The sequence below is a fragment of the Mesocricetus auratus genome, unplaced genomic scaffold, assembly GCF_017639785.1.
Source record: "Mesocricetus auratus isolate SY011 unplaced genomic scaffold, BCM_Maur_2.0 Super-Scaffold_100676, whole genome shotgun sequence".
NCBI classification, from domain to species: Eukaryota; Metazoa; Chordata; class Mammalia; order Rodentia; family Cricetidae; genus Mesocricetus; species Mesocricetus auratus.
This window is the reverse complement of record NW_024429266.1, coordinates 22,967,021-22,982,139: the sequence shown is the minus strand read 5'-3', so window position 1 is coordinate 22,982,139 and position 15,119 is coordinate 22,967,021.

The following is a 15,119-nucleotide window of genomic DNA, read 5'->3' as shown; positions in this document are numbered from 1 at the left end:
CAGTAAAGTGTTTATCTAGCAAGTGTGAGGATCTGGGTTCTGTTCCTCGGTATCCATGTTGAGCAGCTTCAAGTGATAACCCCAACACTGAGGAGGGAATACCGGGGACCCTGAAGCTCACTGGCCAGTCTGGCCAATTCAGTGAGCTTAAAGTTCAGTGAGTGACCCTGTGACAAAAAAAAATTAGGTGGAGGAGAGTGATCAGGAAAGATCTTGACACTGACCCATAGCCTTCTCATGCACATGTACAGACACACATACACACACACACACACACACACGCACACACACGGGGGGGGGGAAGAACAAACGAGGTGAAGACAACTGTGAACAAATGATTACAAGCCAAGTGGGAAGAAAGAGAGTGAATGGATAAATGGAAGCAATGGGAGAAGAGGCTGCGTGGGTGTCTGGAGCCCTGAGACTTACAGATACTGTAAACTGGGACTCCTCTCGGCTCTGAGGACAGGAGGGATAAGGCACTGAGGAAATGGGTGCATGCATGCAGAGTTGTTCCCACATGGCCAGCAGAAGAGTGCAGACAACTTTAGGAGGAGGAGAACTGAGCATGGTGCTCACAGTGGTGAGATGTAGACCAAGCAAGTGTGCTATGAGAATACCACACTCTCAGCACATGACTGCCGAGGGGCTCTGCTTCCTTCTTTGCAGAGCAAATGCCCAGCACCAAGCATTCCTTCCATGATACCACTGTGGTGTGGCTGCCATGGAAGTTTGTCACACGAACATCTGTAGAGCCCACTCAGAGTCCCGGCAACTCAGTCTGACATGGACAGCTTGATGTATTGTGGACTTTGAGATAACTAGGACATATAGATAGCACAGACTGGGGACATGGCTCCATGGCAAAGCACCAAAGGCAGGGTTTAAATGAGTCCAGCAGACCCAAGATAAATGGGACCAGCAGACCCTAATAAATAGGGATTTATTAGGGAAGCACTTATACAAATAGTAGTAAATAACCATCATGGTCATCCTGCTCTAGAAGATGCAGTCTCTGCCCTTCTGATGCTCTCACCATAACCCAAGAGAATGAACCAGCCCCTCCTCTACCTTATAAAGGTCATGGCTGCACAACTGAAGTCATGCCCAAAGGGTATGGCCACCACTGCAAGTTCACTGGCAAAGTAAGATGCCACTACATTCCCTCTTTTTGTCTAAATCAGAGGGTTTTAAGCCTGATACAAAAACTATACACAATAATTACAAATATCAAATATAGTCCAGGAGAAAGAAAGGTAAAAACATACACAACCTTAGACCTACAACCAGCAAGAGCAACATTAAGCAAGAAAGACATACTAAATGTTCAGTCCCAGGGTAATGGCATATAAAAGAAATTACTCCATAACTGTCATATTCTGGAAGTCTAAGTCTTGTAGATGCCACTACAAAACACTTACCCTGTAAGTCTGAGGAACTGAGCTTGAGTTCCCAGAGCCCTGGTAAAGCTGGACATGGTAGTAAACAGCTATAGTTCCGTGGCAGGATAAGAGGCGGGGACAGGAGGAGCCTCAGAATGTAATGGGATAACTAGCCTGGCACACACAGTGCTGAACAAGAAACCTTGTCTCAGGCAATGTGGAAAGCAGGGTCCAACACCCAAGGTTCAACTCTGACCTTAATTTATAGACCACAGAGCACACATACATCTGCATTCCTCTTCCCAGAATTCTCCTGCTTGAATATCCCTGCCTGGCTACATCCTATCTGTTCATTGGCCAAAACAGCTTTATTCATCAACCAAAAAGAGAAATATATATTCACAGCATACAGAAGGACATCCCAGATCACAAAGAGAGACAGAGACAACAGAGATGAACAGAATTTTAAAACTTTTATTGAAAAAATATTTCATGCACTGTATTTTGGTTGTTTTCCCCTCCCCCAGTTCCTCCCAGATTCTACCCACCCAATTTAATGTTCTTTTTCTGGATAGAAATATTTTTAAAAGAAATATGGAAAGCTGAAAATAGCAGAACAGTGGAAAGAAGAAATAACACAGCAAATTTGTTTTTTATGCAAGGTATAACACTTATATATCAGGTTAGTTTTCTAGGACTTGAAGACAGGAGACCCTGAACTCAGAGCTCCGCCTATGTTCGTTGAAGCTGAAGTCATGACATCCTCCTGGTTCATTCTTCATCTGTCTGCCTGGGGAAGAGCCAGCTTAAAAGCTCATTCAGCTACTTGATATAATTCAGTCCCCTGTGGTCGGGGGATCCTTGCTTCCAGTTTTGTGCAATGACCACTTTCTGGTCCTATGGGCATAATGAACCTTGGTAAATTCAGGCCTCACTCATTCTTCAAATCCTTCCCACAGAGAATATGCAGTCTTATTAAAGGGACTACTTGAATACCCCAGGCCAACCCATGAAAATCTTCCTAAATTCTACTAATCTAAGATCTTAATTGTATCAGTTACTACAATGAATTATATCAAAATACAATGAAGATACTTCGGTTGAAAACTTGAGCTAATACATGTAAACCAATTGGGTTGGCAATTTATCATTTCTCTCAGAATTCTATCATTCAAAAATGGTTAAGATGGCTCAGTGGATAAAGACACTTGCTACCAAGCCATAATGCCTGGATCTGGTCCTCACCACATGGTGGAATGTGAGAACCAAGTCTTGAAATGGGTCTTCTTACCTCCACAAAAGCAAAAGGCACCATGGTATATGCCCAGCCAAGCTCATTCTCATGCACACACACACACACACACACACACACACACACACACACACAGTACATTATTTTATTTTTAAAAATCCTACCAAACCATATAGTAGTCAAAACAAAACAGCATAAAAACTGACAAAAATCCTTAGAGGATTAAATAGACTTTTTCATACATTAAAAATGTTATACAAAAAAGCAGCAGAAAGAACAAGAGCACTCTTAGAAATTAAATCTGAGAATAAAAATCTTACTTATAAGCAGTCAAGCAGCAGAAAGAACAAGAGCACTCTTAGAAATTAAATCTGAGAATAGAAATCTTACTTTTAGGCAGTCCTCTCCTCTCTGCTCTGCCCTACTCTTCTCCCCCAGTATAGTGTGCACCATGCTCTCAATTTGGTATGTTTCATGGCTTTCCCACTGAGAGACCCTGTCCTTCCCCACACCCTTCCTTCAATGTCTGTCCCACACTGCTTGGTGCCAGAACCACTGCTCTCCTTTTTCGGGTCCTTTTAGTCAAGAATGCAGTCATGAAACACAAGAATTGCCTGACTATCTGTAGAAACTGCTGCCCCCATTCTGTGGATACCTCGATACCAAACTAACCCTCTTCATGTCTCAGACTCTGAGTAACACCCTCTCATGTTAACAGTTCTTGCTTCAGCTGGGCATCGGTGGTCCACCACATGCAGCTACTGGCAGAGAATGGAGGCACTTGCTTTCTGAAGGATACCACAGTGAAGGAAGCTCTTCAGTATGGACAGTAAAGGCGCCTCCTCCTCCCCGCCCCCTTCCCATTGGTGACTGATAACTTCATATCCCAGCTAAAGACACCCCTGACCAACATTTAAGGCGTGTTTTGTTTTCTTAATAGTGACAGATGTATGGGGGGTGTTTTAATTGAATGACTCAGAGGAATAATAGGAGTGATCATCTTCTGTTGAGAAAGGGAGGGGAAGAAACTGGGGACTACAAAACATTCCAGTTCCCAGAAGCTGTCTTTCTCACTCCTTCCCTGGAGATCATGGGAACCTTTTGGCTCTTTGGATGGAAAGACTTTGTCCTGCATCAGAAATAAAATTTATGAAGCAAATTTAAAAGAAAAATATGTATTTCTAAGAAGAGTGGATGGCAAGCAAGGTTGTAAGAGTAACAGTCAGGAATAACAGAAATAACTAAAGGAAGTCGATCACATCCTCAGATAAGAAGCCTAGAAATAGAATGTTGAAAGAGAATAAAAATATCCAAAGACAATTGCTTCTCTGATTAAAATGATAATTAGAATTTCTATTTATATATTATAGATACTGCTTCCCACACTTTATACCCAGACCTTCACACACGTGGTCAGGTACACATTAAGTTTTTAAAAGAAGTGTAACTTTTTAGTACACTTTTTCTGAATAAGTTTATTAATCCTAATTTTTTTCATGGCTTTTACCTGTAGGTACACTGTTTCACTTCTTCCTTTCTAACTTGCAACCTTCTGCTTCTTATTTCCTGAGCAACTGCTTTAATTAGGACTCCCATTATGACAGAGCAGAAGTGCCAAAAAGCCCTGGTCTTACAGTAAAACTTTCATGTATCTACTGAGCATAGTGCTAGGTGTGGGGTTGTTCTCTACCACCTTTATTATGGTCTGGTATATTTCATTTACACTGAATATATTGATATGCTCTTGTCATGAAAAGGTTTTAAATTTTGTTGCTTGCCTTTTCTACATCAAAGAAAGGCATGCAATCCTTCATTCTCTCTGGTGCATCAGTTAAATTGATTTTATGTGTTGAACCATCCTTGCATCCGAAGGATATATCAGGCCACATGGTGGTACATGATCCTTTTCATGTGCTGTTGAATTTAATTCGATGGTATTTTATTGAGAATTTCTACATCTGCGTTCATTGGTAGGAAAGTTCCTTGGCCTTCAACGAGTTGTTTCTTGTGTTGCTTCTATTTTACTTTAAAATGAAAGTAATGTTGACCTGCTGAAGTGAACTTTTGAATTATGTCTTTTGAGATGGATTGGCTAATTTTGGTATAAGAGTTAGATAGGATTCACCAATGAAGATAACTGATCTTACACCTATCTTTTTAACATAATTTCTTTTTAGATTTATTTTATTTATGAGTACTGTAGTTGCATGTACACCTGCATGCCTGAAGTGGGCAGCAGATTCCATTATAGGTGGTTGTCAGCTACCATGTGGGTGCTGTTCTTTTGTTAAAGTTTAAAAATTAGAAAAAAGGAAAAGGCGAAAACGTAGCGCGATGGAAACCAGGACGTGCACGATGGACAAAGCACAAGCCATGGAGAGCACGTTAACCGTAGATTTTTCCAGTGGCGGCAGAGAGAGGAGGGGAGAAAGAGACACAAAAGGCACGAAGGTGGTAATGGTAGAGCAGGAGAAGAGAGGGGGGTAACAATGGCGTGGAACTTAAAAAGGGAAGATTACACATGCGTATTGGCACGCGTACTGAGTCATTAGGCAGCCCTGTAACGAGTGATGTAGCAATGAGGATGACTAGCCTGTCAGTGAGCTTGCCCCGCCTGTTGTCAGTATGACGCTGGAGTTCCAACACTGGGAATTGAATCCAGGTTCTCTGGAAGAGCATGTAATGCTCTTAACTTCTGAGCCATCTCTCCAGGCCCGCTTATGCCAACCTTTAAAAGGAATATTCGCCAATTGGCGCAGTCTTATTTCACTTTCTTTTCGTTAGGATTTTGTGGTTTCTCCATTATTCACTCCAGGTAGGCATGTGTTTCTAAGAATTGACCATTTCCTTTAAATCATTTAGTGTGAAGGGTACATTACTCACAGAGATCTCTGGGGATCCTTTGTTTTTTTCTGTGGTATCAATTGTCTTTGGTTTTCTTTTCAGTTATGATTAGATTTTGAGTCTTCTCTTTTCTTCATTAGTGTAGCTCAAGTTTGCCAATATTTTAACACTTTAATAAAATGTGTTAGCTACATTTCTATTGCTGTGATAAAACACCATGAACAAGACAATTTATAAAAGAAAGCATTTAATTTGGGGCTCACAGTTCCAGAAGGCAGTAGAGTCCATAACCATCACGACAGGGAGCATGGCAGCAGACAGACAGGCATGGCGCTGGAGTAACAGCTGAGAGCTCACATCTGACCAATAACCATAAGGGAGAGACACACAGACTGAGGGACAGACGGTCGGATGGACAGACGGACAAAGGCATGGGCTACTGAAACCTCAACGACCACTCCCAGTGACATACCTCCTCTAATCCTTCAAATATATGACCTATGGAGGTCATTCTTACTCAAATCACCACTTAAAATAACTCAGCTTTGTTGATTTTTTCATTCATTTTGGGCATATTTTTAACTTTCTTTTTCACTTTCTTGGTTTTAATTTTTAGTATTTTCTTTATTTCTATTCAAGACATAGAATTTTACTGTATATTTGATTAATAAGTTTTCTTAATATGTACAATAATGCCTTGAACTTCCTTCTTAAGGACAATTTTGCCACACTGCATAAATTGCTATTTGTTGAGTTTCTGTTTTTGTCTGCTTGAAGTTATGTCGTTGCTGCTCTATCAATTTCTTCTTTGATTTGTTGGTTTATTTTGTCCGTGTGCCTTTTTTGCTTTGCCTGCTGATGTAGACATCTATTTCACATCATTGTGAACAGAAAATCTACTTGATATGATTTCCGTATTCTTAAATTTTAAAAAATCATTTTGCGGTCCAATGAATATTTTATCTATGAAGGTATCATGTGTGTTTTACAAAATTATCTTCTGTAGCTATTGGATGCTCCCCACATGTCTACTAGAGAAATTTTGTATGTAGTTTGGTTGAGTTTTCTTAGTTTATTATTGATATTTTGAATCTCTGTTTTACCCACTGTTGGAAGTGGAATGTTAATTAACCCTCCTCTTATTATACTGCTGTATATTACCTCTGATTCTGTTGATATTTACTTTTCGCATTAGGCACTCTGATGTTGAGTGTATATCTGTTTACAATTATATCTTCTTCATGGATTTATCCCTCTGTTGTCATGCCTTCTCTGTCTTTTGTGACAATTTTTGACTTAAAGTCTTTTGCCTGGCACAAATATAGTTTAATATAGATGTGAAATAAATGTAGATAAATATCTGGCCTCTACATACTTGGAATGCTTTTGCCTTTTCTCATCGCTTTAATTTTAGCCTGTAAGTATCCCTTTGACTGGTTGCCTCTTTCTTCTTTGTTCCTCTTCTGCTCTCTTTCTCTGAGAGTAGCTTTTGTAGTATTTTTGTCTGTTTTTTATTCCTTTGTTCATAATTTGTGGGTATACAAGGTTGTTTTCCCTATGTAGGGAATACATAAACTTACCAGAGTTGTAACAGTCTATTTTAAACAAATAAGTTAGATGACTGTGTGAAAAATCTACACAATATACCATCCCTTATTTTATGTGATTTTTGCCACGATTCACATGTTTTATATATTGGATGTAAATTCTCAGATTACTATACACACATTCATTGTTTAACACTATTTGTCATTTAATTTTTTTCTATGATATGCCTCTGATACTGTATTGGAGCATTGTGAATCACACTTCAATTTTACTTTGCAGTGAGTTTATTGCTGCTACAAGCTTCCAGATTGTTAGTTAGCATCTTTCCAGCTCAAACTGAATAACTTGCTTTCTCATGGATTGTAAAGTGGGTCTAGTAGAGATGAATTTTCACAGACTTTGTTGGTCTGAGAAAGTCTTTATCTCTCTTTAATTTGTCAAGGAAGTCTTGTTGGGGGTAGTATTTTCATTAGCAGAGTTTTCCCTCCTTCTACCACATTAAACTTATTACCCTGCTCTCTCCAGATTTGGGGAACTCTTCTGATACTCTTTCTTTAATTGTACTCGTGTCTCTTTCTCTTTCTTTGTTCCTTATGAGACTGTCATAATCGATATACATATATATATATACATATATATTTAGTGATTTCCTGCAAGTCATATCAGTTTAAAAAAACTTTTTTATTATTACCTCTTACTTGAGTTTTCTGTTTGTAGTTTGTTTCATGCTATCTGTTGGCAATGCAACCTGTTGTCAGTGCTACCAAGTAACTGATTCTACTACTTGACTGAGTCACTGTTGGAATTCTCTATGGCATTTTCAGTTATAGTCTTAGCTACAGAATCTCATTGTGAATCCTTTGTAATACTTTTTGTCTCTTTAATAAGCCTCTTATAATCTCCATGAGAGAATCACTTCACTCATTCCAACCAGTTTCATATCTTTTACTTTTTCTCCCAATCTTTGTAAATTTTAAAGCATTTCCCAAAAGCATTTATCAAGATGCTAATAAATTACTAAAAATATTCTATAACAGTTGAAGATATGATTCAATGATAGAGTGTCTCCTTAATATGTACAAGGTCTTGGGTCTGAGCTCCAAGATATAAGGAAAGAAATTATCATCTACCTATGAATTTGACAACTTTAAACAAAATAGCCAAATCTTGGAAAGTTACCAAAAATCACTCTGTACAGACCAGAATAGTCATATATTTATATTAAATAACTTGATGTTGTTATTAGTTTCTTCCCACAAAGAAAACTCCTGCTAGCAATGTCTATATTGTAGATTATAGCAAACAACTAAAAATAATCCATTTCTAGATATATACAAACACTTCCAGAAATTAAAAGGTGGGTCACACTTCTCAACACAATTAGGATATCAATAGAAATCTAATTTAAAAATTATTAGAAAATAACCTTCAGAAAAATCAGAGTCATTTCAATATGAAGAAAAATATTTTAGCACTTTAATGAGAAGCTACCATACACTATCTAGGATGAGCCTGTTAAAATCAAACAGTAATGCTTCAGCAACTGGAATCTTACTATCATCCTAATAGGAATTTTGGAAGTTACAAATACTTTGGGAAACATTTTAGTATTTAAAAAAAACTGTGCTTGCCATATTGATATAGCTGTCCCTCTCCTTAGTAAACAGACAAGAATAATTTGGATGCAATATAAATGACCAGACTCATACACAATCAAAGATTACTGAGTATTTAAAAATGACCTGAATATATGGTAGAATGTGTAAGTTACAAAAGTATGGTGTAAGAACAAATATCTGTGATCTCATGGGCATGGACTAGAAACTAGAAAAAGCTAATCTGCAATGACAGAAAGCAAAGCTATAGCGAAGCAATGGCAAGGGTGGAACGACTGCAGCATCACAGAATATTTTGAGAAGATAGGAATGTTTTGCATATTGACTGGGGACAGGTAGCACTGCATGTTCCTGGGGTTTTTACTCCTAGCCTTTTGTTAGTGAATAACCTCTCTGGACAGGATTTTCAGTTCAATAGCCCCCACTCTATGCTGATACATTTAGCTGTTTACCTTTACCTTTAGGTTTTGGTGGTTATGTTGTGTTTTTACATGATTTAGACCCACTCACCTATCTATTTGTCCAAAATGATTTTATTTTATTAACTCCCCATTCTGTCACTTCTTAAAGAAACTTCAAAATTTCAGACCTCCAAAAAGAATCTTGCAACAGTATCCTAGATGTCTCACTCTCTAATAGTCAACTGGTTATTAAGTCCTGTTGAGGCTACTTCTCAATATTTTTATATACTCAGCATATTTTCTGGTGCAATTGAACTTTGAATACAAGATGAGGGTTATTTTCCATTGCATGTTTGGGAAGAGGGAACTAGGACACTCTCATTTTAGGGTATTCTGATTATTAAAAACAATAAACAATAACCCACAGAAATTATGCATCAAATAGTTGAATTCAGGGTCACAAATGTCAGAGAAGGAAACAAGCTGGAGGTGAAAGTACAGGTTTGGGGTCCCTTGTAGTAGAAAGTGGGATGGGTGGTGGACGTGGGGTGGGAGGGAGGGGTGTGTGTGACAGTGGCATGTCTGATGGACTGAAATTTTCAGCCTGTAACTTTAGAGACACTTTTTCTCTTGGAACCAGGCAGGAAATGAGGTCAGAGAAAGAGAGACAGTTCTTTTTTTTTTTAATTACAAAAGTACTTGGAAGGTAGTCTCTAGAGAAGCAGTGAGTTGTACCTACAACTTCACCTTGGCAGTGTTTCTGGGATCACTGGGGACATGAATTTCCTGCCATTCGCACAGGTCACACTTGCCTGGCAAAGAATGTAATTAGTCAACCTTATTGATGGGCCAGTTGACTCATACTGAAACACAAACTTGGTGACTGTGACTTTTTTTCTGCTCCTCCTTTTAAATGCGAATGAAAATGGAGGTTGAGATTTGAGCTGCGTTTTGTTTAATTAAAATTGTTTTAGCTGGTTTTTTTTTCCTACTTCTAATGTTTTTTTAATCATAAGTGGAGGCCACGAAGAGAGTCAGGGCAGACAGTGACTGTTACTGAGGTGTCACCAGAGAACAGAAGCTGAGAAACACACAGGGAATGGGCAAAAGTATAGAAACAAACAAAGGAAATCTCATGATTTGTGAGAGCCAAAGTTTACCCCAGTGTACATAAACATGCTAAGATGTTTCCACCCAGTCAGGCATTGGTGGCACATGCCTTTAATCCCAGCACTCGGGAGGCAGAGGCAGACGAATCTCTGTGAGTTCGAGGCCAGCCTGGTCTACAGAGGGAGTTCCAGGACAGCCTGCAAAATACACAGAAACCCTGTCTCGAAAAACCAATAAAAAAAAGATATTTCTACCCACGATGGATTTAACTTCAATGTTGACACAATGTCTAATTAATGAGAATTTCTCAAAGCTAAAGAAGCAGAAGAAGTAATAGAGAAACAGGGGATGAGGTTAGAGACAGAAGTCTCTAGCTCTCATCATATCCAGTGCTAACTTTGACTTGCAGGAAGCCAGGCTAAGGGGGAGCCTTTGGAAGGGTACCACCATCACCCTTCTGCCTTTATCAAGAGGGTGTGTGAAAGGAAACGTGCCTAGCTCTGCTCAACAGCCATGCCTGAACTCAATGCTCCCTCAAATCCCCAAAGAAAAGAAGGTAAATACATTTAAGTAGGCAGATTTGAGGGTAGATATGTCACCTCTAGCCCAAGATTTCCCTAGGCAAGCCTTGAGATTGTGGTGCTCACACCAAATTAGCACCCCACCTATAAGCTGTGCAGACCATTCTGATAGCACCCATGCAGAAAGGGTGGTGCTGATCCTCTGTGTGTTCATGTGCCTTTGTCACAGAGGCAGGTGACTGCCAGCTTTCGGGAACCATGCTACATGGTAGACGGTTATAAATGGGAAACCTTTTGGTATGTCAGTAGACCACTTATTGGGGTGATGCCACTGGTTCCAGACCTCAACTATGTAATGAGTGGGATAGTCAAAATAATAAATGTGATCTTTAACATCTAAATAGAAAAAGACAAATGCACATGAAAATTGAAAAGGCAAAACACAAAACAAAACAACAACAAGGAGAGACTAAGGCAAATAAAAGATGGGATAAGGAAAAGAGAATGGAGACTGCTGTGAGCTCAGACTCTCAAAGAAGAATCCCTTTCACAAAGACAGATCAGCAAGGAGCAGTACACCCCTTTTCATGGGTGACATGTCTTGGCTAAAGGTTGGTTTTAGAACAATGGTTCTCAACCTGTGGATCATAAAGGGGTCCCATGTCAGATATCCTGTATATAAAATATTTACATTACAATTTATAACAGTAGCAAGATTACAGTTAGGAAGTAGCAATGAAATAACTTTATGATTGGGAGTCAGCACAACATGAAGAACTGTATTAAAGGGTCACAGTATTAGGAAGGTTGAGAACCACTGCTTTAGAATATTACCGTGGTAGTAAAATGGATTTGCTGAATGTGGAGACAAGAACAGTACAGATGCATCTACTATGAACCAAGAGAGCACAGTGGCAGTGAGGACAGAGAGGAATCAATGCACTGCCATGCTGTGTAGCAGATCTGTCAGATTCTAGTGACTGGAAGAGAGACCTGCCATGCGATGAAGAGCTAAGCACGCCACCCAAGATTTCTATGCAGGGAAACTGTTTATATGGTTTCTCTACCGACTGAGACGGGAGGTGTATATAAAGAGGCAGACTTCTCTGTTAAGCGTTATCTCAAATATGCAACAAGACTTTACCCCAGTCTGATTTCAGACTGTTTTCTCTGTCCTTTCTCCTTCATTTCAATGTTCTTAAATAGTTTCACTTCATACATTTATTTAAAATAGTTTGGTTCCCTCACTTACCAGATATCCTTATTTTAGCACCTCTGAAATTTGTATGAAAGTTTATTTCAAAATAAGCATAGATAATCCAAAGCAAAAATTTTCAGGTGTGTGTGTGTGTGTGTGTGTGTGTGTGTGTGTGTGTGTGTGTATGTGTGTGTGTGTGTGTCTTTAGTCTCTCATCTTGCCTCTTCCAATTTTTATAATTAAATGCTGCTAAGAGATCATGACAAATCTCAAATGTTTTTAGAAACTAATGAGGTCTGTGAAAATGCTTTAGGAACGACTGAACAAACGTCCCATCTTTTGCTCGTCTCTAAGGGACATTGCACACAAAAGCGCTGGGTGGCACAGTCTAGAGTTGCCAGTTCTGAGCCTTTGAATTGCATTTTTTGTTTAATGTGCCTCTGTAAAGATTTCCAATTTTCTGAACATTGAAGCTCTCTGCTGGAAATCTCTTAGGCTCTCTGAGTCAGGCCTTAGTTTGTGAGATGTGGACACATTTCTAAGACTGTGTTCAGCAGCTCATTTCCAGCCTCATTTGGCTCAGACAAGAAGCTGGCTTTCCCCAGATTGCAGGTTCTCCCAGGAAAAGGCTTCACCACCCCTGTCTATTTTACTTAGTCTCCAGAACTGATGAAGCAATGGATATTTTGTGCAGGAGCAAATGGAGAGAAAGGGGAATTTGCACATGTCAACATCATGTTGGCAGTGAAATGCCACCCCTGATCATGTCTAGAGGCCCTACAGCATAAGCCAAGATAGGATCGACAGAGAGAAACAGGGCGCAAGTACCACACCCCAACGAAAATATTCTGAATCTATGTAATTGTGTAAGGCCCAGATAAGTCACTCGATGTCCTGTCCCTCCGTGTTTTCTTGGAGGAGCTGAAGGTGTCATGTTGAGTTCTTAACCCAACAGAAGGAAGACATCTGAGCTTCTGCCAAGAGTAACTCTGGAGTTCAGAAATATTTTTGCACAGTGAGTCTGCAAAGGCCAAACACATAAAGATGGCTACGGCAACATCTCCTGGTGAAGTCTTTCTTTTAAAAGTCCAGGATCCTCGTGAGGGCAGACCATTTCCTGTTCTGGGACCTCCCATGAGAAATGAAGTCAACAGGGTGATTGTGTAAAGTACAGCCCCCACAAAGCAAGTTGGTAACAGCAGCAGCCACCTCGGCAGCAGTAAGCCAGAGTTGAATTCCATTTAAATAAAATGCCAAAAGGCAGTCAGCGAAAGTGACATTTATGGTGTTACTACAAATGCATTCAGCGGGAAAGCTCAGTAGCAGAAGCAAGGGGGAAAAAACAAGCTGTAGTGAAAACTGCCATCTGTATATTGTGCCCCGTTTTTAATATTCTGTATTCTCATAAAAAGTGTTGTTTCTGTCACTATTCAATCTCACAAACTCACACAGAACACTGTTAAAAGTCAGCAGTGTGTGAAATGGTATTTTAAAATAAATGAAACCCGCTCGCAGAGCTGCGGAGGAATATTGCAATGCTGGGCGCTGACAGACAGGCACTGAAAAGTAACAACGGTTATCATCTTAAAGCAAAGCGGATTAAATAAAAACCCACAGCCAGTGGTGCATTACCAAGTCTGATATTGACACAGCTGCTGTGGTGGTTATTTTTCATTGTCTCATCAAGACAAAGCATCATGGGATATCAATCTTCCCTCTGTCAGGCCATGCCTGGTATAAAGTTTTTCGTTTACATTTTCATTATATGCCTTTTATCTCTCTGGTGCCAGCATTTTTTCTTAACTGTGGGGTGGACTGACCTGTGGGGCAGTGTTGAGCTATTACCTTCTGGCCAGAAGAGCTCCCTCCCAGGGGCAGAGGGGACTTTGTCCCTCTTCCCTTCCCCCAAAACCTTTAACCTTTGGCTTTCTTCAATGGTATTGATGGTCTGGTCCTTACTCTCTTGTGTTGGTGGGGATTAAAAACGGCATTGTGTGTATGTGAGGGAGTGTGTTTGTGTGTGTGTGTGTGTGTGTGTGTGTGTGTGTGTGTGTGTGTTTGCAATAAAGAGCAAGAGGGAGGAAGATAATGAGAATGAAAATTACAAGATCATTTGAGGATATTATTTTCTTTCCTTCCCTTTTCATGGGAAAGAATGAGATAGTTAGAAATGGCAACTCCCTTGAGAACACTCCAGCTGCAGCAACAGATTCATGCTCAACTTTAATACACTGTTTTATTCCCCCCATGAAAGGTCTCAGATCCAACAGAGAATACTAAGACAGAGATTGTTCCTTCAGGCCACTAGACTTAATGTAATGCTGTGGACAGACAGACAGACAAACAACAACATAGTAGGGTCTCTAAAGAGAGTTCCAGGCCCAGCATCAGAGAAAGAACATGTCAGAGTCTCTCAAGAGAACAAATTGGGGCCCATGTGGCAGAAGTGACAGTCTCTTCTTGTACCTTTTCAATGGGGGGTTTCCCCAGTACAAGCCTACAGCCATGCTCTCTCCTGTTACTAGGCAAGAGGCAGGGAAGGGATTGGGCGATGAAGGACCACAGATACTCACTTTTGATCTAAACTCACTTCCAGGTAAGAAACCCTGCTACCCCGAAGTCTGTTAACTAAGGACTCACAGACTCACCACGGTATGCCTGTGGGTGCCTATGAGATAGAAGAGCTGGTATGGAAGTCTGAGCAGTGTCAGGTACATAGGAAACTCCACTTTTCCAAATTCCAAAGGGCAGTCTAAATACCCAGAAATGGGCTCAACCTAAACTACCTGAACTACAAGTGGGGTTTCTGGTGGTTAGATAAAAGCCAGCCTTTCTTAGGAACCTGTGAAACTGGTTCCCCTCAACCAAAAGGAGCCATTTCCTTTATTATTGTCAAAAGGGACAAATGGTAATCTGTGGTACCTTAGCATACCAAAGCACGTGCTGACCTCCGGGCCCCTACAGTATCACATTTCAAAGCCCATACTGCCATCCCAGCCCTTCTTATCTCCTCCCCTACCCTAAATTCTCTCCAGCTAAAGGCTTCCTTCTCTCCCGTTACTCATTCTCCTTATAACGCTGTGGTTTCTGAATTCCCTCCCTCCTCTACACTTCTGCCTCTCTCACAGCAAGGCACAGTCTTCTGGCCACGTTCAGTCTACTGAACTCTTCCAGTTGCCTCTAACTGTTCTCTCTCATATCTATTATAAACACCCTCCCTTAACCATACAATGGAGTGATCATGTCA